Here is a 22,038-nt window from a genome sequence, read left to right as displayed (position 1 = left end):
AGCTTTGTCTCATTCGACCCCTAACTCGACCCAAGGAGCTACTGCAAACTCTTAGCCTAACACTAGCCCTAAATGAAAGACGCCTATTGTCCTCACATGTGGGATTTTGTTCTCGCTGCTAGTGCATACGAAACTTGGTTCCGACGTGTCCAGGAGTGGGAGAATTACCAGGGACCTTGCAATCTCGTGCCTGGGGGTTTCTAAGCTGGGCATAGGAGCTCCACTGGATGGAGCCAAGTGTCTTGAACTGAGTTTTTGTGATGCAGCAGGAAAAGGCGCTGCAAAAAGGAGCAACTACCAAGGCAAAGAGATGTGCATTCATTAGGGCATCGTGTCGGCAGATTTGTGGCCCTGCCCTGAACGTGTTTATTGACAGGATCGTGAACGCATGTCCGTTTTCAGTGAACAGTGATTTATGCTTTACCCTTTTTTGGTGAAAACGCACACGAGTCAGATGTGTGCTTTCAGTCTGGGTGTTCAGAAAAGCAAGAATTCATAAACACATGCCATTCCCTGGCTCCCAATTGTCCTGTCTGTACACGTGGCATGAAGATAAAAAAGAAACAGCTATTGGCAGCGGTGGGATTCGAACCCACGCCTCCAAAGAGACTGGAGCCTAAATCCAGCGCCTTAGACCGCTCGGCCACGCTACCCTGCTGGTACTGAAACGAGGGCCTCTGAGACCTGTATTTTTTTAGGGATTGGCTGGTTTGGCCATTAATTCAAAATCAAAGCAAAGCATGAACTTGGATTGAATTCTAGCACTGGCTGTGCAAAGCCCGAACTGAACAATAAAGCACACTTGTCAGCCTGAAATTGAAATGTCACCTTTCGGGAGTGCTCTGTTCAACAGCAGTCTGGTAGCCTAGTGGTCAATGTCAGCACCCCTCCATCCAGCAGTCTTGAGTTCAATTCCCGGTGAGGGAGGTCAGATCTTTTCTAGGTTTTTTTTGGTTCTAAAAATGTTTGGGAAGCGAAGGTTCAGGAACATTGCCGGTAGGGAGAGTAAGCTCTTTAAAGGCATGCAATGAGATGTGTTTTTCTTTATTTCTGCATATTTCTGTAGCTAGCTGCATTCTTTCAGTCAACATCCCGCCCCATTTAGTGCTCACGTTTTTAAAGAAGTCCACCATTAGCCCGCAGTGTAAGCCTACCCGGGGCCTCCGCCGATGGTCCATGGTGTGTGGGATCCTTACTGGACCAACCCCAGCCGTAACGCAAATCTTAGCTTTGTCTCATTCGACCCCTAACTCGACCCAAGGAGCTACTGCAAACTCTTAGCCTAACACTAGCCCTAAATGAAAGACGCCTATTGTCCTCACATGTGGGATTTTGTTCTCGCTGCTAGTGCATACGAAACTTGGTTCCGACGTGTCCAGGAGTGGGAGAATTACCAGGGACCTTGCAATCTCGTGCCTGGGGGTTTCTAAGCTGGGCATAGGAGCTCCACTGGATGGAGCCAAGTGTCTTGAACTGAGTTTTTGTGATGCAGCAGGAAAAGGCGCTGCAAAAAGGAGCAACTACCAAGGCAAAGAGATGTGCATTCATTAGGGCATCGTGTCGGCAGATTTGTGGCCCTGCCCTGAACGTGTTTATTGACAGGATCGTGAACGCATGTCCGTTTTCAGTGAACAGTGATTTATGCTTTACCCTTTTTTGGTGAAAACGCACACGAGTCAGATGTGTGCTTTCAGTCTGGGTGTTCAGAAAAGCAAGAATTCATAAACACATGCCATTCCCTGGCTCCCAATTGTCCTGTCTGTACACGTGGCATGAAGATAAAAAAGAAACAGCTATTGGCAGCGGTGGGATTCGAACCCACGCCTCCAAAGAGACTGGAGCCTAAATCCAGCGCCTTAGACCGCTCGGCCACGCTACCCTGCTGGTACTGAAACGAGAGCCTCTGAGACCTGTATTTTTTTAGGGATTGGCTGGTTTGGCCATTAATTCAAAATCAAAGCAAAGCATGAACTTGGATTGAATTCTAGCACTGGCTGTGCAAAGCCCGAACTGAACAATAAAGCACACTTGTCAGCCTGAAATTGAAATGTCACCTTTCGGGAGTGCTCTGTTCGACAGCAGTCTGGTAGCCTAGTGGTCAATGTCAGCACCCCTCCATCCAGCAGTCCTGAGTTCAATTCCCGGTGAGGGAGGTCAGATCTTTTCTAGGTTTTTTTTGGTTCTAAAAATGTTTGGGAAGCGAAGGTTCAGGAACATTGCCGGTAGGGAGAGTAAGCTCTTTAAAGGCATGCAATGAGATGTGTTTTTCTTTATTTCTGCATATTTCTGTAGCTAGCTGCATTCTTTCAGTCAACATCCCGCCCCATTTAGTGCTCACGTTTTTAAAGAAGTCCACCATTAGCCCGCAGTGTAAGCCTACCCGGGGCCTCCGCCGATGGTCCATGGTGTGTGGGATCCTTACTGGACCAACCCCAGCCGTAACGCAAATCTTAGCTTTGTCTCATTCGACCCCTAACTCGACCCAAGGAGCTACTGCAAACTCTTAGCCTAACACTAGCCCTAAATGAAAGACGCCTATTGTCCTCACATGTGGGATTTTGTTCTCGCTGCTAGTGCATACGAAACTTGGTTCCGACGTGTCCAGGAGTGGGAGAATTACCAGGGACCTTGCAATCTCGTGCCTGGGGGTTTCTAAGCTGGGCATAGGAGCTCCACTGGATGGAGCCAAGTGTCTTGAACTGAGTTTTTGTGATGCAGCAGGAAAAGGCGCTGCAAAAAGGAGCAACTACCAAGGCAAAGAGATGTGCATTCATTAGGGCATCGTGTCGGCAGATTTGTGGCCCTGCCAAGCACGTGTTTATTGACAGGATCGTGAACGCATGTCCGTTTTCAGTGAACAGTGATTTATGCTTTACCCTTTTTTGGTGAAAACGCACACGAGTCAGATGTGTGCTTTCAGTCTGGGTGTTCAGAAAAGCAAGAATTCATAAACACATGCCATTCCCTGGCTCCCAATTGTCCTGTCTGTACACGTGGCATGAAGATAAAAAAGAAACAGCTATTGGCAGCGGTGGGATTCGAACCCACGCCTCCAAAGAGACTGGAGCCTAAATCCAGCGCCTTAGACCGCTCGGCCACGCTACCCTGCTGGTACTGAAACGAGAGCCTCTGAGACCTGTATTTTTTTAGGGATTGGCTGGTTTGGCCATTAATTCAAAATCAAAGCAAAGCATGAACTTGGATTGAATTCTAGCACTGGCTGTGCAAAGCCCGAACTGAACAATAAAGCACACTTGTCAGCCTGAAATTGAAATGTCACCTTTCGGGAGTGCTCTGTTCAACAGCAGTCTGGTAGCCTAGTGGTCAATGTCAGCACCCCTCCATCCAGCAGTCTTGAGTTCAATTCCCGGTGAGGGAGGTCAGATCTTTTCTAGGTTTTTTTTGGTTCTAAAAATGTTTGGGAAGCGAAGGTTCAGGAACATTGCCGGTAGGGAGAGTAAGCTCTTTAAAGGCATGCAATGAGATGTGTTTTTCTTTATTTCTGCATATTTCTGTAGCTAGCTGCATTCTTTCAGTCAACATCCCGCCCCATTTAGTGCTCACGTTTTTAAAGAAGTCCACCATTAGCCCGCAGTGTAAGCCTACCCGGGGCCTCCGCCGATGGTCCATGGTGTGTGGGATCCTTACTGGACCAACCCCAGCCGTAACGCAAATCTTAGCTTTGTCTCATTCGACCCCTAACTCGACCCAAGGAGCTACTGCAAACTCTTAGCCTAACACTAGCCCTAAATGAAAGACGCCTATTGTCCTCACATGTGGGATTTTGTTCTCGCTGCTAGTGCATACGAAACTTGGTTCCGACGTGTCCAGGAGTGGGAGAATTACCAGGGACCTTGCAATCTCGTGCCTGGGGGTTTCTAAGCTGGGCATAGGAGCTCCACTGGATGGAGCCAAGTGTCTTGAACTGAGTTTTTGTGATGCAGCAGGAAAAGGCGCTGCAAAAAGGAGCAACTACCAAGGCAAAGAGATGTGCATTCATTAGGGCATCGTGTCGGCAGATTTGTGGCCCTGCCAAGCACGTGTTTATTGACAGGATCGTGAACGCATGTCCGTTTTCAGTGAACAGTGATTTATGCTTTACCCTTTTTTGGTGAAAACGCACACGAGTCAGATGTGTGCTTTCAGTCTGGGTGTTCAGAAAAGCAAGAATTCATAAACACATGCCATTCCCTGGCTCCCAATTGTCCTGTCTGTACACGTGGCATGAAGATAAAAAAGAAACAGCTATTGGCAGCGGTGGGATTCGAACCCACGCCTCCAAAGAGACTGGAGCCTAAATCCAGCGCCTTAGACCGCTCGTCCACGCTACCCTGCTGGTACTGAAACGAGAGCCTCTGAGACCTGTATTTTTTTAGGGATTGGCTGGTTTGGCCATTAATTCAAAATCAAAGCAAAGCATGAACTTGGATTGAATTCTAGCACTGGCTCTGCAAAGCCCGAACTGAACAATAAAGCACACTTGTCAGCCTGAAATTGAAATGTCACCTTTCGGGAGTGCTCTGTTCAACAGCAGTCTGGTAGCCTAGTGGTCAATGTCAGCACCCCTCCATCCAGCAGTCTTGAGTTCAATTCCCGGTGAGGGAGGTCAGATCTTTTCTAGGTTTTTTTTGGTTCTAAAAATGTTTGGGAAGCGAAGGTTCAGGAACATTGCCGGTAGGGAGAGTAAGCTCTTTAAAGGCATGCAATGAGATGTGTTTTTCTTTATTTCTGCATATTTCTGTAGCTAGCTGCATTCTTTCAGTCAACATCCCGCCCCATTTAGTGCTCACGTTTTTAAAGAAGTCCACCATTAGCCCGCAGTGTAAGCCTACCCGGGGCCTCCGCCGATGGTCCATGGTGTGTGGGATCCTTACTGGACCAACCCCAGCCGTAACGCAAATCTTAGCTTTGTCTCATTCGACCCCTAACTCGACCCAAGGAGCTACTGCAAACTCTTAGCCTAACACTAGCCCTAAATGAAAGACGCCTATTGTCCTCACATGTGGGATTTTGTTCTCGCTGCTAGTGCATACGAAACTTGGTTCCGACGTGTCCAGGAGTGGGAGAATTACCAGGGACCTTGCAATCTCGTGCCTGGGGGTTTCTAAGCTGGGCATAGGAGCTCCACTGGATGGAGCCAAGTGTCTTGAACTGAGTTTTTGTGATGCAGCAGGAAAAGGCGCTGCAAAAAGGAGCAACTACCAAGGCAAAGAGATGTGCATTCATTAGGGCATCGTGTCGGCAGATTTGTGGCCCTGCCAAGCACGTGTTTATTGACAGGATCGTGAACGCATGTCCGTTTTCAGTGAACAGTGATTTATGCTTTACCCTTTTTTGGTGAAAACGCACACGAGTCAGATGTGTGCTTTCAGTCTGGGTGTTCAGAAAAGCAAGAATTCATAAACACATGCCATTCCCTGGCTCCCAATTGTCCTGTCTGTACACGTGGCATGAAGATAAAAAAGAAACAGCTATTGGCAGCGGTGGGATTCGAACCCACGCCTCCAAAGAGACTGGAGCCTAAATCCAGCGCCTTAGACCGCTCGGCCACGCTACCCTGCTGGTACTGAAACGAGAGCCTCTGAGACCTGTATTTTTTTAGGGATTGGCTGGTTTGGCCATTAATTCAAAATCAAAGCAAAGCATGAACTTGGATTGAATTCTAGCACTGGCTGTGCAAAGCCCGAACTGAACAATAAAGCACACTTGTCAGCCTGAAATTGAAATGTCACCTTTCGGGAGTGCTCTGTTCAACAGCAGTCTGGTAGCCTAGTGGTCAATGTCAGCACCCCTCCATCCAGCAGTCTTGAGTTCAATTCCCGGTGAGGGAGGTCAGATCTTTTCTAGGTTTTTTTTGGTTCTAAAAATGTTTGGGAAGCGAAGGTTCAGGAACATTGCCGGTAGGGAGAGTAAGCTCTTTAAAGGCATGCAATGAGATGTGTTTTTCTTTATTTCTGCATATTTCTGTAGCTAGCTGCATTCTTTCAGTCAACATCCCGCCCCATTTAGTGCTCACGTTTTTAAAGAAGTCCACCATTAGCCCGCAGTGTAAGCCTACCCGGGGCCTCCGCCGATGGTCCATGGTGTGTGGGATCCTTACTGGACCAACCCCAGCCGTAACGCAAATCTTAGCTTTGTCTCATTCGACCCCTAACTCGACCCAAGGAGCTACTGCAAACTCTTAGCCTAACACTAGCCCTAAATGAAAGACGCCTATTGTCCTCACATGTGGGATTTTGTTCTCGCTGCTAGTGCATACGAAACTTGGTTCCGACGTGTCCAGGAGTGGGAGAATTACCAGGGACCTTGCAATCTCGTGCCTGGGGGTTTCTAAGCTGGGCATAGGAGCTCCACTGGATGGAGCCAAGTGTCTTGAACTGAGTTTTTGTGATGCAGCAGGAAAAGGCGCTGCAAAAAGGAGCAACTACCAAGGCAAAGAGATGTGCATTCATTAGGGCATCGTGTCGGCAGATTTGTGGCCCTGCCCTGAACGTGTTTATTGACAGGATCGTGAACGCATGTCCGTTTTCAGTGAACAGTGATTTATGCTTTACCCTTTTTTGGTGAAAACGCACACGAGTCAGATGTGTGCTTTCAGTCTGGGTGTTCAGAAAAGCAAGAATTCATAAACACATGCCATTCCCTGGCTCCCAATTGTCCTGTCTGTACACGTGGCATGAAGATAAAAAAGAAACAGCTATTGGCAGCGGTGGGATTCGAACCCACGCCTCCAAAGAGACTGGAGCCTAAATCCAGCGCCTTAGACCGCTCGGCCACGCTACCCTGCTGGTACTGAAACGAGAGCCTCTGAGACCTGTATTTTTTTAGGGATTGGCTGGTTTGGCCATTAATTCAAAATCAAAGCAAAGCATGAACTTGGATTGAATTCTAGCACTGGCTGTGCAAAGCCCGAACTGAACAATAAAGCACACTTGTCAGCCTGAAATTGAAATGTCACCTTTCGGGAGTGCTCTGTTCGACAGCAGTCTGGTAGCCTAGTGGTCAATGTCAGCACCCCTCCATCCAGCAGTCCTGAGTTCAATTCCCGGTGAGGGAGGTCAGATCTTTTCTAGGTTTTTTTTGGTTCTAAAAATGTTTGGGAAGCGAAGGTTCAGGAACATTGCCGGTAGGGAGAGTAAGCTCTTTAAAGGCATGCAATGAGATGTGTTTTTCTTTATTTCTGCATATTTCTGTAGCTAGCTGCATTCTTTCAGTCAACATCCCGCCCCATTTAGTGCTCACGTTTTTAAAGAAGTCCACCATTAGCCCGCAGTGTAAGCCTACCCGGGGCCTCCGCCGATGGTCCATGGTGTGTGGGATCCTTACTGGACCAACCCCAGCCGTAACGCAAATCTTAGCTTTGTCTCATTCGACCCCTAACTCGACCCAAGGAGCTACTGCAAACTCTTAGCCTAACACTAGCCCTAAATGAAAGACGCCTATTGTCCTCACATGTGGGATTTTGTTCTCGCTGCTAGTGCATACGAAACTTGGTTCCGACGTGTCCAGGAGTGGGAGAATTACCAGGGACCTTGCAATCTCGTGCCTGGGGGTTTCTAAGCTGGGCATAGGAGCTCCACTGGATGGAGCCAAGTGTCTTGAACTGAGTTTTTGTGATGCAGCAGGAAAAGGCGCTGCAAAAAGGAGCAACTACCAAGGCAAAGAGATGTGCATTCATTAGGGCATCGTGTCGGCAGATTTGTGGCCCTGCCAAGCACGTGTTTATTGACAGGATCGTGAACGCATGTCCGTTTTCAGTGAACAGTGATTTATGCTTTACCCTTTTTTGGTGAAAACGCACACGAGTCAGATGTGTGCTTTCAGTCTGGGTGTTCAGAAAAGCAAGAATTCATAAACACATGCCATTCCCTGGCTCCCAATTGTCCTGTCTGTACACGTGGCATGAAGATAAAAAAGAAACAGCTATTGGCAGCGGTGGGATTCGAACCCACGCCTCCAAAGAGACTGGAGCCTAAATCCAGCGCCTTAGACCGCTCGGCCACGCTACCCTGCTGGTACTGAAACGAGAGCCTCTGAGACCTGTATTTTTTTAGGGATTGGCTGGTTTGGCCATTAATTCAAAATCAAAGCAAAGCATGAACTTGGATTGAATTCTAGCACTGGCTGTGCAAAGCCCGAACTGAACAATAAAGCACACTTGTCAGCCTGAAATTGAAATGTCACCTTTCGGGAGTGCTCTGTTCAACAGCAGTCTGGTAGCCTAGTGGTCAATGTCAGCACCCCTCCATCCAGCAGTCTTGAGTTCAATTCCCGGTGAGGGAGGTCAGATCTTTTCTAGGTTTTTTTTGGTTCTAAAAATGTTTGGGAAGCGAAGGTTCAGGAACATTGCCGGTAGGGAGAGTAAGCTCTTTAAAGGCATGCAATGAGATGTGTTTTTCTTTATTTCTGCATATTTCTGTAGCTAGCTGCATTCTTTCAGTCAACATCCCGCCCCATTTAGTGCTCACGTTTTTAAAGAAGTCCACCATTAGCCCGCAGTGTAAGCCTACCCGGGGCCTCCGCCGATGGTCCATGGTGTGTGGGATCCTTACTGGACCAACCCCAGCCGTAACGCAAATCTTAGCTTTGTCTCATTCGACCCCTAACTCGACCCAAGGAGCTACTGCAAACTCTTAGCCTAACACTAGCCCTAAATGAAAGACGCCTATTGTCCTCACATGTGGGATTTTGTTCTCGCTGCTAGTGCATACGAAACTTGGTTCCGACGTGTCCAGGAGTGGGAGAATTACCAGGGACCTTGCAATCTCGTGCCTGGGGGTTTCTAAGCTGGGCATAGGAGCTCCACTGGATGGAGCCAAGTGTCTTGAACTGAGTTTTTGTGATGCAGCAGGAAAAGGCGCTGCAAAAAGGAGCAACTACCAAGGCAAAGAGATGTGCATTCATTAGGGCATCGTGTCGGCAGATTTGTGGCCCTGCCAAGCACGTGTTTATTGACAGGATCGTGAACGCATGTCCGTTTTCAGTGAACAGTGATTTATGCTTTACCCTTTTTTGGTGAAAACGCACACGAGTCAGATGTGTGCTTTCAGTCTGGGTGTTCAGAAAAGCAAGAATTCATAAACACATGCCATTCCCTGGCTCCCAATTGTCCTGTCTGTACACGTGGCATGAAGATAAAAAAGAAACAGCTATTGGCAGCGGTGGGATTCGAACCCACGCCTCCAAAGAGACTGGAGCCTAAATCCAGCGCCTTAGACCGCTCGGCCACGCTACCCTGCTGGTACTGAAACGAGGGCCTCTGAGACCTGTATTTTTTTAGGGATTGGCTGGTTTGGCCATTAATTCAAAATCAAAGCAAAGCATGAACTTGGATTGAATTCTAGCACTGGCTGTGCAAAGCCCGAACTGAACAATAAAGCACACTTGTCAGCCTGAAATTGAAATGTCACCTTTCGGGAGTGCTCTGTTCAACAGCAGTCTGGTAGCCTAGTGGTCAATGTCAGCACCCCTCCATCCAGCAGTCTTGAGTTCAATTCCCGGTGAGGGAGGTCAGATCTTTTCTAGGTTTTTTTTGGTTCTAAAAATGTTTGGGAAGCGAAGGTTCAGGAACATTGCCGGTAGGGAGAGTAAGCTCTTTAAAGGCATGCAATGAGATGTGTTTTTCTTTATTTCTGCATATTTCTGTAGCTAGCTGCATTCTTTCAGTCAACATCCCGCCCCATTTAGTGCTCACGTTTTTAAAGAAGTCCACCATTAGCCCGCAGTGTAAGCCTACCCGGGGCCTCCGCCGATGGTCCATGGTGTGTGGGATCCTTACTGGACCAACCCCAGCCGTAACGCAAATCTTAGCTTTGTCTCATTCGACCCCTAACTCGACCCAAGGAGCTACTGCAAACTCTTAGCCTAACACTAGCCCTAAATGAAAGACGCCTATTGTCCTCACATGTGGGATTTTGTTCTCGCTGCTAGTGCATACGAAACTTGGTTCCGACGTGTCCAGGAGTGGGAGAATTACCAGGGACCTTGCAATCTCGTGCCTGGGGGTTTCTAAGCTGGGCATAGGAGCTCCACTGGATGGAGCCAAGTGTCTTGAACTGAGTTTTTGTGATGCAGCAGGAAAAGGCGCTGCAAAAAGGAGCAACTACCAAGGCAAAGAGATGTGCATTCATTAGGGCATCGTGTCGGCAGATTTGTGGCCCTGCCCTGAACGTGTTTATTGACAGGATCGTGAACGCATGTCCGTTTTCAGTGAACAGTGATTTATGCTTTACCCTTTTTTGGTGAAAACGCACACGAGTCAGATGTGTGCTTTCAGTCTGGGTGTTCAGAAAAGCAAGAATTCATAAACACATGCCATTCCCTGGCTCCCAATTGTCCTGTCTGTACACGTGGCATGAAGATAAAAAAGAAACAGCTATTGGCAGCGGTGGGATTCGAACCCACGCCTCCAAAGAGACTGGAGCCTAAATCCAGCGCCTTAGACCGCTCGGCCACGCTACCCTGCTGGTACTGAAACGAGAGCCTCTGAGACCTGTATTTTTTTAGGGATTGGCTGGTTTGGCCATTAATTCAAAATCAAAGCAAAGCATGAACTTGGATTGAATTCTAGCACTGGCTGTGCAAAGCCCGAACTGAACAATAAAGCACACTTGTCAGCCTGAAATTGAAATGTCACCTTTCGGGAGTGCTCTGTTCGACAGCAGTCTGGTAGCCTAGTGGTCAATGTCAGCACCCCTCCATCCAGCAGTCCTGAGTTCAATTCCCGGTGAGGGAGGTCAGATCTTTTCTAGGTTTTTTTTGGTTCTAAAAATGTTTGGGAAGCGAAGGTTCAGGAACATTGCCGGTAGGGAGAGTAAGCTCTTTAAAGGCATGCAATGAGATGTGTTTTTCTTTATTTCTGCATATTTCTGTAGCTAGCTGCATTCTTTCAGTCAACATCCCGCCCCATTTAGTGCTCACGTTTTTAAAGAAGTCCACCATTAGCCCGCAGTGTAAGCCTACCCGGGGCCTCCGCCGATGGTCCATGGTGTGTGGGATCCTTACTGGACCAACCCCAGCCGTAACGCAAATCTTAGCTTTGTCTCATTCGACCCCTAACTCGACCCAAGGAGCTACTGCAAACTCTTAGCCTAACACTAGCCCTAAATGAAAGACGCCTATTGTCCTCACATGTGGGATTTTGTTCTCGCTGCTAGTGCATACGAAACTTGGTTCCGACGTGTCCAGGAGTGGGAGAATTACCAGGGACCTTGCAATCTCGTGCCTGGGGGTTTCTAAGCTGGGCATAGGAGCTCCACTGGATGGAGCCAAGTGTCTTGAACTGAGTTTTTGTGATGCAGCAGGAAAAGGCGCTGCAAAAAGGAGCAACTACCAAGGCAAAGAGATGTGCATTCATTAGGGCATCGTGTCGGCAGATTTGTGGCCCTGCCAAGCACGTGTTTATTGACAGGATCGTGAACGCATGTCCGTTTTCAGTGAACAGTGATTTATGCTTTACCCTTTTTTGGTGAAAACGCACACGAGTCAGATGTGTGCTTTCAGTCTGGGTGTTCAGAAAAGCAAGAATTCATAAACACATGCCATTCCCTGGCTCCCAATTGTCCTGTCTGTACACGTGGCATGAAGATAAAAAAGAAACAGCTATTGGCAGCGGTGGGATTCGAACCCACGCCTCCAAAGAGACTGGAGCCTAAATCCAGCGCCTTAGACCGCTCGGCCACGCTACCCTGCTGGTACTGAAACGAGAGCCTCTGAGACCTGTATTTTTTTAGGGATTGGCTGGTTTGGCCATTAATTCAAAATCAAAGCAAAGCATGAACTTGGATTGAATTCTAGCACTGGCTGTGCAAAGCCCGAACTGAACAATAAAGCACACTTGTCAGCCTGAAATTGAAATGTCACCTTTCGGGAGTGCTCTGTTCAACAGCAGTCTGGTAGCCTAGTGGTCAATGTCAGCACCCCTCCATCCAGCAGTCTTGAGTTCAATTCCCGGTGAGGGAGGTCAGATCTTTTCTAGGTTTTTTTTGGTTCTAAAAATGTTTGGGAAGCGAAGGTTCAGGAACATTGCCGGTAGGGAGAGTAAGCTCTTTAAAGGCATGCAATGAGATGTGTTTTTCTTTATTTCTGCATATTTCTGTAGCTAGCTGCATTCTTTCAGTCAACATCCCGCCCCATTTAGTGCTCACGTTTTTAAAGAAGTCCACCATTAGCCCGCAGTGTAAGCCTACCCGGGGCCTCCGCCGATGGTCCATGGTGTGTGGGATCCTTACTGGACCAACCCCAGCCGTAACGCAAATCTTAGCTTTGTCTCATTCGACCCCTAACTCGACCCAAGGAGCTACTGCAAACTCTTAGCCTAACACTAGCCCTAAATGAAAGACGCCTATTGTCCTCACATGTGGGATTTTGTTCTCGCTGCTAGTGCATACGAAACTTGGTTCCGACGTGTCCAGGAGTGGGAGAATTACCAGGGACCTTGCAATCTCGTGCCTGGGGGTTTCTAAGCTGGGCATAGGAGCTCCACTGGATGGAGCCAAGTGTCTTGAACTGAGTTTTTGTGATGCAGCAGGAAAAGGCGCTGCAAAAAGGAGCAACTACCAAGGCAAAGAGATGTGCATTCATTAGGGCATCGTGTCGGCAGATTTGTGGCCCTGCCAAGCACGTGTTTATTGACAGGATCGTGAACGCATGTCCGTTTTCAGTGAACAGTGATTTATGCTTTACCCTTTTTTGGTGAAAACGCACACGAGTCAGATGTGTGCTTTCAGTCTGGGTGTTCAGAAAAGCAAGAATTCATAAACACATGCCATTCCCTGGCTCCCAATTGTCCTGTCTGTACACGTGGCATGAAGATAAAAAAGAAACAGCTATTGGCAGCGGTGGGATTCGAACCCACGCCTCCAAAGAGACTGGAGCCTAAATCCAGCGCCTTAGACCGCTCGTCCACGCTACCCTGCTGGTACTGAAACGAGAGCCTCTGAGACCTGTATTTTTTTAGGGATTGGCTGGTTTGGCCATTAATTCAAAATCAAAGCAAAGCATGAACTTGGATTGAATTCTAGCACTGGCTCTGCAAAGCCCGAACTGAACAATAAAGCACACTTGTCAGCCTGAAATTGAAATGTCACCTTTCGGGAGTGCTCTGTTCAACAGCAGTCTGGTAGCCTAGTGGTCAATGTCAGCACCCCTCCATCCAGCAGTCTTGAGTTCAATTCCCGGTGAGGGAGGTCAGATCTTTTCTAGGTTTTTTTTGGTTCTAAAAATGTTTGGGAAGCGAAGGTTCAGGAACATTGCCGGTAGGGAGAGTAAGCTCTTTAAAGGCATGCAATGAGATGTGTTTTTCTTTATTTCTGCATATTTCTGTAGCTAGCTGCATTCTTTCAGTCAACATCCCGCCCCATTTAGTGCTCACGTTTTTAAAGAAGTCCACCATTAGCCCGCAGTGTAAGCCTACCCGGGGCCTCCGCCGATGGTCCATGGTGTGTGGGATCCTTACTGGACCAACCCCAGCCGTAACGCAAATCTTAGCTTTGTCTCATTCGACCCCTAACTCGACCCAAGGAGCTACTGCAAACTCTTAGCCTAACACTAGCCCTAAATGAAAGACGCCTATTGTCCTCACATGTGGGATTTTGTTCTCGCTGCTAGTGCATACGAAACTTGGTTCCGACGTGTCCAGGAGTGGGAGAATTACCAGGGACCTTGCAATCTCGTGCCTGGGGGTTTCTAAGCTGGGCATAGGAGCTCCACTGGATGGAGCCAAGTGTCTTGAACTGAGTTTTTGTGATGCAGCAGGAAAAGGCGCTGCAAAAAGGAGCAACTACCAAGGCAAAGAGATGTGCATTCATTAGGGCATCGTGTCGGCAGATTTGTGGCCCTGCCAAGCACGTGTTTATTGACAGGATCGTGAACGCATGTCCGTTTTCAGTGAACAGTGATTTATGCTTTACCCTTTTTTGGTGAAAACGCACACGAGTCAGATGTGTGCTTTCAGTCTGGGTGTTCAGAAAAGCAAGAATTCATAAACACATGCCATTCCCTGGCTCCCAATTGTCCTGTCTGTACACGTGGCATGAAGATAAAAAAGAAACAGCTATTGGCAGCGGTGGGATTCGAACCCACGCCTCCAAAGAGACTGGAGCCTAAATCCAGCGCCTTAGACCGCTCGGCCACGCTACCCTGCTGGTACTGAAACGAGAGCCTCTGAGACCTGTATTTTTTTAGGGATTGGCTGGTTTGGCCATTAATTCAAAATCAAAGCAAAGCATGAACTTGGATTGAATTCTAGCACTGGCTGTGCAAAGCCCGAACTGAACAATAAAGCACACTTGTCAGCCTGAAATTGAAATGTCACCTTTCGGGAGTGCTCTGTTCAACAGCAGTCTGGTAGCCTAGTGGTCAATGTCAGCACCCCTCCATCCAGCAGTCTTGAGTTCAATTCCCGGTGAGGGAGGTCAGATCTTTTCTAGGTTTTTTTTGGTTCTAAAAATGTTTGGGAAGCGAAGGTTCAGGAACATTGCCGGTAGGGAGAGTAAGCTCTTTAAAGGCATGCAATGAGATGTGTTTTTCTTTATTTCTGCATATTTCTGTAGCTAGCTGCATTCTTTCAGTCAACATCCCGCCCCATTTAGTGCTCACGTTTTTAAAGAAGTCCACCATTAGCCCGCAGTGTAAGCCTACCCGGGGCCTCCGCCGATGGTCCATGGTGTGTGGGATCCTTACTGGACCAACCCCAGCCGTAACGCAAATCTTAGCTTTGTCTCATTCGACCCCTAACTCGACCCAAGGAGCTACTGCAAACTCTTAGCCTAACACTAGCCCTAAATGAAAGACGCCTATTGTCCTCACATGTGGGATTTTGTTCTCGCTGCTAGTGCATACGAAACTTGGTTCCGACGTGTCCAGGAGTGGGAGAATTACCAGGGACCTTGCAATCTCGTGCCTGGGGGTTTCTAAGCTGGGCATAGGAGCTCCACTGGATGGAGCCAAGTGTCTTGAACTGAGTTTTTGTGATGCAGCAGGAAAAGGCGCTGCAAAAAGGAGCAACTACCAAGGCAAAGAGATGTGCATTCATTAGGGCATCGTGTCGGCAGATTTGTGGCCCTGCCAAGCACGTGTTTATTGACAGGATCGTGAACGCATGTCCGTTTTCAGTGAACAGTGATTTATGCTTTACCCTTTTTTGGTGAAAACGCACACGAGTCAGATGTGTGCTTTCAGTCTGGGTGTTCAGAAAAGCAAGAATTCATAAACACATGCCATTCCCTGGCTCCCAATTGTCCTGTCTGTACACGTGGCATGAAGATAAAAAAGAAACAGCTATTGGCAGCGGTGGGATTCGAACCCACGCCTCCAAAGAGACTGGAGCCTAAATCCAGCGCCTTAGACCGCTCGGCCACGCTACCCTGCTGGTACTGAAACGAGGGCCTCTGAGACCTGTATTTTTTTAGGGATTGGCTGGTTTGGCCATTAATTCAAAATCAAAGCAAAGCATGAACTTGGATTGAATTCTAGCACTGGCTGTGCAAAGCCCGAACTGAACAATAAAGCACACTTGTCAGCCTGAAATTGAAATGTCACCTTTCGGGAGTGCTCTGTTCAACAGCAGTCTGGTAGCCTAGTGGTCAATGTCAGCACCCCTCCATCCAGCAGTCTTGAGTTCAATTCCCGGTGAGGGAGGTCAGATCTTTTCTAGGTTTTTTTTGGTTCTAAAAATGTTTGGGAAGCGAAGGTTCAGGAACATTGCCGGTAGGGAGAGTAAGCTCTTTAAAGGCATGCAATGAGATGTGTTTTTCTTTATTTCTGCATATTTCTGTAGCTAGCTGCATTCTTTCAGTCAACATCCCGCCCCATTTAGTGCTCACGTTTTTAAAGAAGTCCACCATTAGCCCGCAGTGTAAGCCTACCCGGGGCCTCCGCCGATGGTCCATGGTGTGTGGGATCCTTACTGGACCAACCCCAGCCGTAACGCAAATCTTAGCTTTGTCTCATTCGACCCCTAACTCGACCCAAGGAGCTACTGCAAACTCTTAGCCTAACACTAGCCCTAAATGAAAGACGCCTATTGTCCTCACATGTGGGATTTTGTTCTCGCTGCTAGTGCATACGAAACTTGGTTCCGACGTGTCCAGGAGTGGGAGAATTACCAGGGACCTTGCAATCTCGTGCCTGGGGGTTTCTAAGCTGGGCATAGGAGCTCCACTGGATGGAGCCAAGTGTCTTGAACTGAGTTTTTGTGATGCAGCAGGAAAAGGCGCTGCAAAAAGGAGCAACTACCAAGGCAAAGAGATGTGCATTCATTAGGGCATCGTGTCGGCAGATTTGTGGCCCTGCCCTGAACGTGTTTATTGACAGGATCGTGAACGCATGTCCGTTTTCAGTGAACAGTGATTTATGCTTTACCCTTTTTTGGTGAAAACGCACACGAGTCAGATGTGTGCTTTCAGTCTGGGTGTTCAGAAAAGCAAGAATTCATAAACACATGCCATTCCCTGGCTCCCAATTGTCCTGTCTGTACACGTGGCATGAAGATAAAAAAGAAACAGCTATTGGCAGCGGTGGGATTCGAACCCACGCCTCCAAAGAGACTGGAGCCTAAATCCAGCGCCTTAGACCGCTCGGCCACGCTACCCTGCTGGTACTGAAACGAGAGCCTCTGAGACCTGTATTTTTTTAGGGATTGGCTGGTTTGGCCATTAATTCAAAATCAAAGCAAAGCATGAACTTGGATTGAATTCTAGCACTGGCTGTGCAAAGCCCGAACTGAACAATAAAGCACACTTGTCAGCCTGAAATTGAAATGTCACCTTTCGGGAGTGCTCTGTTCGACAGCAGTCTGGTAGCCTAGTGGTCAATGTCAGCACCCCTCCATCCAGCAGTCCTGAGTTCAATTCCCGGTGAGGGAGGTCAGATCTTTTCTAGGTTTTTTTTGGTTCTAAAAATGTTTGGGAAGCGAAGGTTCAGGAACATTGCCGGTAGGGAGAGTAAGCTCTTTAAAGGCATGCAATGAGATGTGTTTTTCTTTATTTCTGCATATTTCTGTAGCTAGCTGCATTCTTTCAGTCAACATCCCGCCCCATTTAGTGCTCACGTTTTTAAAGAAGTCCACCATTAGCCCGCAGTGTAAGCCTACCCGGGGCCTCCGCCGATGGTCCATGGTGTGTGGGATCCTTACTGGACCAACCCCAGCCGTAACGCAAATCTTAGCTTTGTCTCATTCGACCCCTAACTCGACCCAAGGAGCTACTGCAAACTCTTAGCCTAACACTAGCCCTAAATGAAAGACGCCTATTGTCCTCACATGTGGGATTTTGTTCTCGCTGCTAGTGCATACGAAACTTGGTTCCGACGTGTCCAGGAGTGGGAGAATTACCAGGGACCTTGCAATCTCGTGCCTGGGGGTTTCTAAGCTGGGCATAGGAGCTCCACTGGATGGAGCCAAGTGTCTTGAACTGAGTTTTTGTGATGCAGCAGGAAAAGGCGCTGCAAAAAGGAGCAACTACCAAGGCAAAGAGATGTGCATTCATTAGGGCATCGTGTCGGCAGATTTGTGGCCCTGCCCTGAACGTGTTTATTGACAGGATCGTGAACGCATGTCCGTTTTCAGTGAACAGTGATTTATGCTTTACCCTTTTTTGGTGAAAACGCACACGAGTCAGATGTGTGCTTTCAGTCTGGGTGTTCAGAAAAGCAAGAATTCATAAACACATGCCATTCCCTGGCTCCCAATTGTCCTGTCTGTACACGTGGCATGAAGATAAAAAAGAAACAGCTATTGGCAGCGGTGGGATTCGAACCCACGCCTCCAAAGAGACTGGAACCTAAATCCAGCGCCTTAGACCGCTCGGCCACGCTACCCTGCTGGTACTGAAACGAGAGCCTCTGAGACCTGTATTTTTTTAGGGATTGGCTGGTTTGGCCATTAATTCAAAATCAAAGCAAAGCATGAACTTGGATTGAATTCTAGCACTGGCTGTGCAAAGCCCGAACTGAACAATAAAGCACACTTGTCAGCCTGAAATTGAAATGTCACCTTTCGGGAGTGCTCTGTTCAACAGCAGTCTGGTAGCCTAGTGGTCAATGTCAGCACCCCTCCATCCAGCAGTCTTGAGTTCAATTCCCGGTGAGGGAGGTCAGATCTTTTCTAGGTTTTTTTTGGTTCTAAAAATGTTTGGGAAGCGAAGGTTCAGGAACATTGCCGGTAGGGAGAGTAAGCTCTTTAAAGGCATGCAATGAGATGTGTTTTTCTTTATTTCTGCATATTTCTGTAGCTAGCTGCATTCTTTCAGTCAACATCCCGCCCCATTTAGTGCTCACGTTTTTAAAGAAGTCCACCATTAGCCCGCAGTGTAAGCCTACCCGGGGCCTCCGCCGATGGTCCATGGTGTGTGGGATCCTTACTGGACCAACCCCAGCCGTAACGCAAATCTTAGCTTTGTCTCATTCGACCCCTAACTCGACCCAAGGAGCTACTGCAAACTCTTAGCCTAACACTAGCCCTAAATGAAAGACGCCTATTGTCCTCACATGTGGGATTTTGTTCTCGCTGCTAGTGCATACGAAACTTGGTTCCGACGTGTCCAGGAGTGGGAGAATTACCAGGGACCTTGCAATCTCGTGCCTGGGGGTTTCTAAGCTGGGCATAGGAGCTCCACTGGATGGAGCCAAGTGTCTTGAACTGAGTTTTTGTGATGCAGCAGGAAAAGGCGCTGCAAAAAGGAGCAACTACCAAGGCAAAGAGATGTGCATTCATTAGGGCATCGTGTCGGCAGATTTGTGGCCCTGCCAAGCACGTGTTTATTGACAGGATCGTGAACGCATGTCCGTTTTCAGTGAACAGTGATTTATGCTTTACCCTTTTTTGGTGAAAACGCACACGAGTCAGATGTGTGCTTTCAGTCTGGGTGTTCAGAAAAGCAAGAATTCATAAACACATGCCATTCCCTGGCTCCCAATTGTCCTGTCTGTACACGTGGCATGAAGATAAAAAAGAAACAGCTATTGGCAGCGGTGGGATTCGAACCCACGCCTCCAAAGAGACTGGAGCCTAAATCCAGCGCCTTAGACCGCTCGGCCACGCTACCCTGCTGGTACTGAAACGAGAGCCTCTGAGACCTGTATTTTTTTAGGGATTGGCTGGTTTGGCCATTAATTCAAAATCAAAGCAAAGCATGAACTTGGATTGAATTCTAGCACTGGCTGTGCAAAGCCCGAACTGAACAATAAAGCACACTTGTCAGCCTGAAATTGAAATGTCACCTTTCGGGAGTGCTCTGTTCAACAGCAGTCTGGTAGCCTAGTGGTCAATGTCAGCACCCCTCCATCCAGCAGTCTTGAGTTCAATTCCCGGTGAGGGAGGTCAGATCTTTTCTAGGTTTTTTTTGGTTCTAAAAATGTTTGGGAAGCGAAGGTTCAGGAACATTGCCGGTAGGGAGAGTAAGCTCTTTAAAGGCATGCAATGAGATGTGTTTTTCTTTATTTCTGCATATTTCTGTAGCTAGCTGCATTCTTTCAGTCAACATCCCGCCCCATTTAGTGCTCACGTTTTTAAAGAAGTCCACCATTAGCCCGCAGTGTAAGCCTACCCGGGGCCTCCGCCGATGGTCCATGGTGTGTGGGATCCTTACTGGACCAACCCCAGCCGTAACGCAAATCTTAGCTTTGTCTCATTCGACCCCTAACTCGACCCAAGGAGCTACTGCAAACTCTTAGCCTAACACTAGCCCTAAATGAAAGACGCCTATTGTCCTCACATGTGGGATTTTGTTCTCGCTGCTAGTGCATACGAAACTTGGTTCCGACGTGTCCAGGAGTGGGAGAATTACCAGGGACCTTGCAATCTCGTGCCTGGGGGTTTCTAAGCTGGGCATAGGAGCTCCACTGGATGGAGCCAAGTGTCTTGAACTGAGTTTTTGTGATGCAGCAGGAAAAGGCGCTGCAAAAAGGAGCAACTACCAAGGCAAAGAGATGTGCATTCATTAGGGCATCGTGTCGGCAGATTTGTGGCCCTGCCCTGAACGTGTTTATTGACAGGATCGTGAACGCATGTCCGTTTTCAGTGAACAGTGATTTATGCTTTACCCTTTTTTGGTGAAAACGCACACGAGTCAGATGTGTGCTTTCAGTCTGGGTGTTCAGAAAAGCAAGAATTCATAAACACATGCCATTCCCTGGCTCCCAATTGTCCTGTCTGTACACGTGGCATGAAGATAAAAAAGAAACAGCTATTGGCAGCGGTGGGATTCGAACCCACGCCTCCAAAGAGACTGGAGCCTAAATCCAGCGCCTTAGACCGCTCGGCCACGCTACCCTGCTGGTACTGAAACGAGAGCCTCTGAGACCTGTATTTTTTTAGGGATTGGCTGGTTTGGCCATTAATTCAAAATCAAAGCAAAGCATGAACTTGGATTGAATTCTAGCACTGGCTGTGCAAAGCCCGAACTGAACAATAAAGCACACTTGTCAGCCTGAAATTGAAATGTCACCTTTCGGGAGTGCTCTGTTCGACAGCAGTCTGGTAGCCTAGTGGTCAATGTCAGCACCCCTCCATCCAGCAGTCCTGAGTTCAATTCCCGGTGAGGGAGGTCAGATCTTTTCTAGGTTTTTTTTGGTTCTAAAAATGTTTGGGAAGCGAAGGTTCAGGAACATTGCCGGTAGGGAGAGTAAGCTCTTTAAAGGCATGCAATGAGATGTGTTTTTCTTTATTTCTGCATATTTCTGTAGCTAGCTGCATTCTTTCAGTCAACATCCCGCCCCATTTAGTGCTCACGTTTTTAAAGAAGTCCACCATTAGCCCGCAGTGTAAGCCTACCCGGGGCCTCCGCCGATGGTCCATGGTGTGTGGGATCCTTACTGGACCAACCCCAGCCGTAACGCAAATCTTAGCTTTGTCTCATTCGACCCCTAACTCGACCCAAGGAGCTACTGCAAACTCTTAGCCTAACACTAGCCCTAAATGAAAGACGCCTATTGTCCTCACATGTGGGATTTTGTTCTCGCTGCTAGTGCATACGAAACTTGGTTCCGACGTGTCCAGGAGTGGGAGAATTACCAGGGACCTTGCAATCTCGTGCCTGGGGGTTTCTAAGCTGGGCATAGGAGCTCCACTGGATGGAGCCAAGTGTCTTGAACTGAGTTTTTGTGATGCAGCAGGAAAAGGCGCTGCAAAAAGGAGCAACTACCAAGGCAAAGAGATGTGCATTCATTAGGGCATCGTGTCGGCAGATTTGTGGCCCTGCCAAGCACGTGTTTATTGACAGGATCGTGAACGCATGTCCGTTTTCAGTGAACAGTGATTTATGCTTTACCCTTTTTTGGTGAAAACGCACACGAGTCAGATGTGTGCTTTCAGTCTGGGTGTTCAGAAAAGCAAGAATTCATAAACACATGCCATTCCCTGGCTCCCAATTGTCCTGTCTGTACACGTGGCATGAAGATAAAAAAGAAACAGCTATTGGCAGCGGTGGGATTCGAACCCACGCCTCCAAAGAGACTGGAGCCTAAATCCAGCGCCTTAGACCGCTCGGCCACGCTACCCTGCTGGTACTGAAACGAGAGCCTCTGAGACCTGTATTTTTTTAGGGATTGGCTGGTTTGGCCATTAATTCAAAATCAAAGCAAAGCATGAACTTGGATTGAATTCTAGCACTGGCTGTGCAAAGCCCGAACTGAACAATAAAGCACACTTGTCAGCCTGAAATTGAAATGTCACCTTTCGGGAGTGCTCTGTTCAACAGCAGTCTGGTAGCCTAGTGGTCAATGTCAGCACCCCTCCATCCAGCAGTCTTGAGTTCAATTCCCGGTGAGGGAGGTCAGATCTTTTCTAGGTTTTTTTTGGTTCTAAAAATGTTTGGGAAGCGAAGGTTCAGGAACATTGCCGGTAGGGAGAGTAAGCTCTTTAAAGGCATGCAATGAGATGTGTTTTTCTTTATTTCTGCATATTTCTGTAGCTAGCTGCATTCTTTCAGTCAACATCCCGCCCCATTTAGTGCTCACGTTTTTAAAGAAGTCCACCATTAGCCCGCAGTGTAAGCCTACCCGGGGCCTCCGCCGATGGTCCATGGTGTGTGGGATCCTTAC

The 22,038-nt window shown here is 48.0% G+C and overlaps 18 non-coding genes across 18 annotated transcripts; all 18 read right to left on the bottom strand.

Moving 5' to 3' along the window:
* Positions 1-571: 571 nt before the first annotated feature.
* TRNAL-UAG (transfer RNA leucine (anticodon UAG)) lies at positions 572-653 on the bottom strand. The gene has a single exon. It is a non-coding gene; the product is annotated as a tRNA-Leu (tRNA).
* Positions 654-1,797: 1,144 nt separating this feature from the next.
* TRNAL-UAG (transfer RNA leucine (anticodon UAG)) lies at positions 1,798-1,879 on the bottom strand. The gene has a single exon. It is a non-coding gene; the product is annotated as a tRNA-Leu (tRNA).
* A 1,144-nt stretch (positions 1,880-3,023) lies between these two features.
* Positions 3,024-3,105, bottom strand: TRNAL-UAG (transfer RNA leucine (anticodon UAG)). The gene has a single exon. It is a non-coding gene; the product is annotated as a tRNA-Leu (tRNA).
* A 1,144-nt stretch (positions 3,106-4,249) lies between these two features.
* TRNAL-UAG (transfer RNA leucine (anticodon UAG)) lies at positions 4,250-4,331 on the bottom strand. The gene has a single exon. It is a non-coding gene; the product is annotated as a tRNA-Leu (tRNA).
* A 1,144-nt stretch (positions 4,332-5,475) lies between these two features.
* TRNAL-UAG (transfer RNA leucine (anticodon UAG)) lies at positions 5,476-5,557 on the bottom strand. Its single transcript has one exon. It is a non-coding gene; the product is annotated as a tRNA-Leu (tRNA).
* Positions 5,558-6,701: 1,144 nt separating this feature from the next.
* On the bottom strand, positions 6,702-6,783 carry TRNAL-UAG (transfer RNA leucine (anticodon UAG)). The gene has a single exon. It is a non-coding gene; the product is annotated as a tRNA-Leu (tRNA).
* A 1,144-nt stretch (positions 6,784-7,927) lies between these two features.
* TRNAL-UAG (transfer RNA leucine (anticodon UAG)) lies at positions 7,928-8,009 on the bottom strand. Its single transcript has one exon. It is a non-coding gene; the product is annotated as a tRNA-Leu (tRNA).
* Positions 8,010-9,153: 1,144 nt separating this feature from the next.
* On the bottom strand, positions 9,154-9,235 carry TRNAL-UAG (transfer RNA leucine (anticodon UAG)). Its single transcript has one exon. It is a non-coding gene; the product is annotated as a tRNA-Leu (tRNA).
* A 1,144-nt stretch (positions 9,236-10,379) lies between these two features.
* TRNAL-UAG (transfer RNA leucine (anticodon UAG)) lies at positions 10,380-10,461 on the bottom strand. Its single transcript has one exon. It is a non-coding gene; the product is annotated as a tRNA-Leu (tRNA).
* Positions 10,462-11,605: 1,144 nt separating this feature from the next.
* On the bottom strand, positions 11,606-11,687 carry TRNAL-UAG (transfer RNA leucine (anticodon UAG)). Its single transcript has one exon. It is a non-coding gene; the product is annotated as a tRNA-Leu (tRNA).
* A 1,144-nt stretch (positions 11,688-12,831) lies between these two features.
* TRNAL-UAG (transfer RNA leucine (anticodon UAG)) lies at positions 12,832-12,913 on the bottom strand. The gene has a single exon. It is a non-coding gene; the product is annotated as a tRNA-Leu (tRNA).
* Positions 12,914-14,057: 1,144 nt separating this feature from the next.
* TRNAL-UAG (transfer RNA leucine (anticodon UAG)) lies at positions 14,058-14,139 on the bottom strand. The gene has a single exon. It is a non-coding gene; the product is annotated as a tRNA-Leu (tRNA).
* A 1,144-nt stretch (positions 14,140-15,283) lies between these two features.
* Positions 15,284-15,365, bottom strand: TRNAL-UAG (transfer RNA leucine (anticodon UAG)). Its single transcript has one exon. It is a non-coding gene; the product is annotated as a tRNA-Leu (tRNA).
* A 1,144-nt stretch (positions 15,366-16,509) lies between these two features.
* Positions 16,510-16,591, bottom strand: TRNAL-UAG (transfer RNA leucine (anticodon UAG)). Its single transcript has one exon. It is a non-coding gene; the product is annotated as a tRNA-Leu (tRNA).
* A 1,144-nt stretch (positions 16,592-17,735) lies between these two features.
* TRNAL-UAG (transfer RNA leucine (anticodon UAG)) lies at positions 17,736-17,817 on the bottom strand. The gene has a single exon. It is a non-coding gene; the product is annotated as a tRNA-Leu (tRNA).
* Positions 17,818-18,961: 1,144 nt separating this feature from the next.
* TRNAL-UAG (transfer RNA leucine (anticodon UAG)) lies at positions 18,962-19,043 on the bottom strand. The gene has a single exon. It is a non-coding gene; the product is annotated as a tRNA-Leu (tRNA).
* A 1,144-nt stretch (positions 19,044-20,187) lies between these two features.
* Positions 20,188-20,269, bottom strand: TRNAL-UAG (transfer RNA leucine (anticodon UAG)). Its single transcript has one exon. It is a non-coding gene; the product is annotated as a tRNA-Leu (tRNA).
* Positions 20,270-21,413: 1,144 nt separating this feature from the next.
* On the bottom strand, positions 21,414-21,495 carry TRNAL-UAG (transfer RNA leucine (anticodon UAG)). Its single transcript has one exon. It is a non-coding gene; the product is annotated as a tRNA-Leu (tRNA).
* Between the last annotated feature and the right edge of the window lie 543 nt (positions 21,496-22,038).

This window comes from Ambystoma mexicanum, chromosome 1p, assembly GCF_040938575.1.
Source record: "Ambystoma mexicanum isolate Mex_15411 chromosome 1p, UKY_AmexF1_1, whole genome shotgun sequence".
NCBI classification, from domain to species: Eukaryota; Metazoa; Chordata; class Amphibia; order Caudata; family Ambystomatidae; genus Ambystoma; species Ambystoma mexicanum.
Note: the sequence above shows the minus strand (reverse complement) of the source record. Positions and strands in the feature narration are given on the sequence as shown.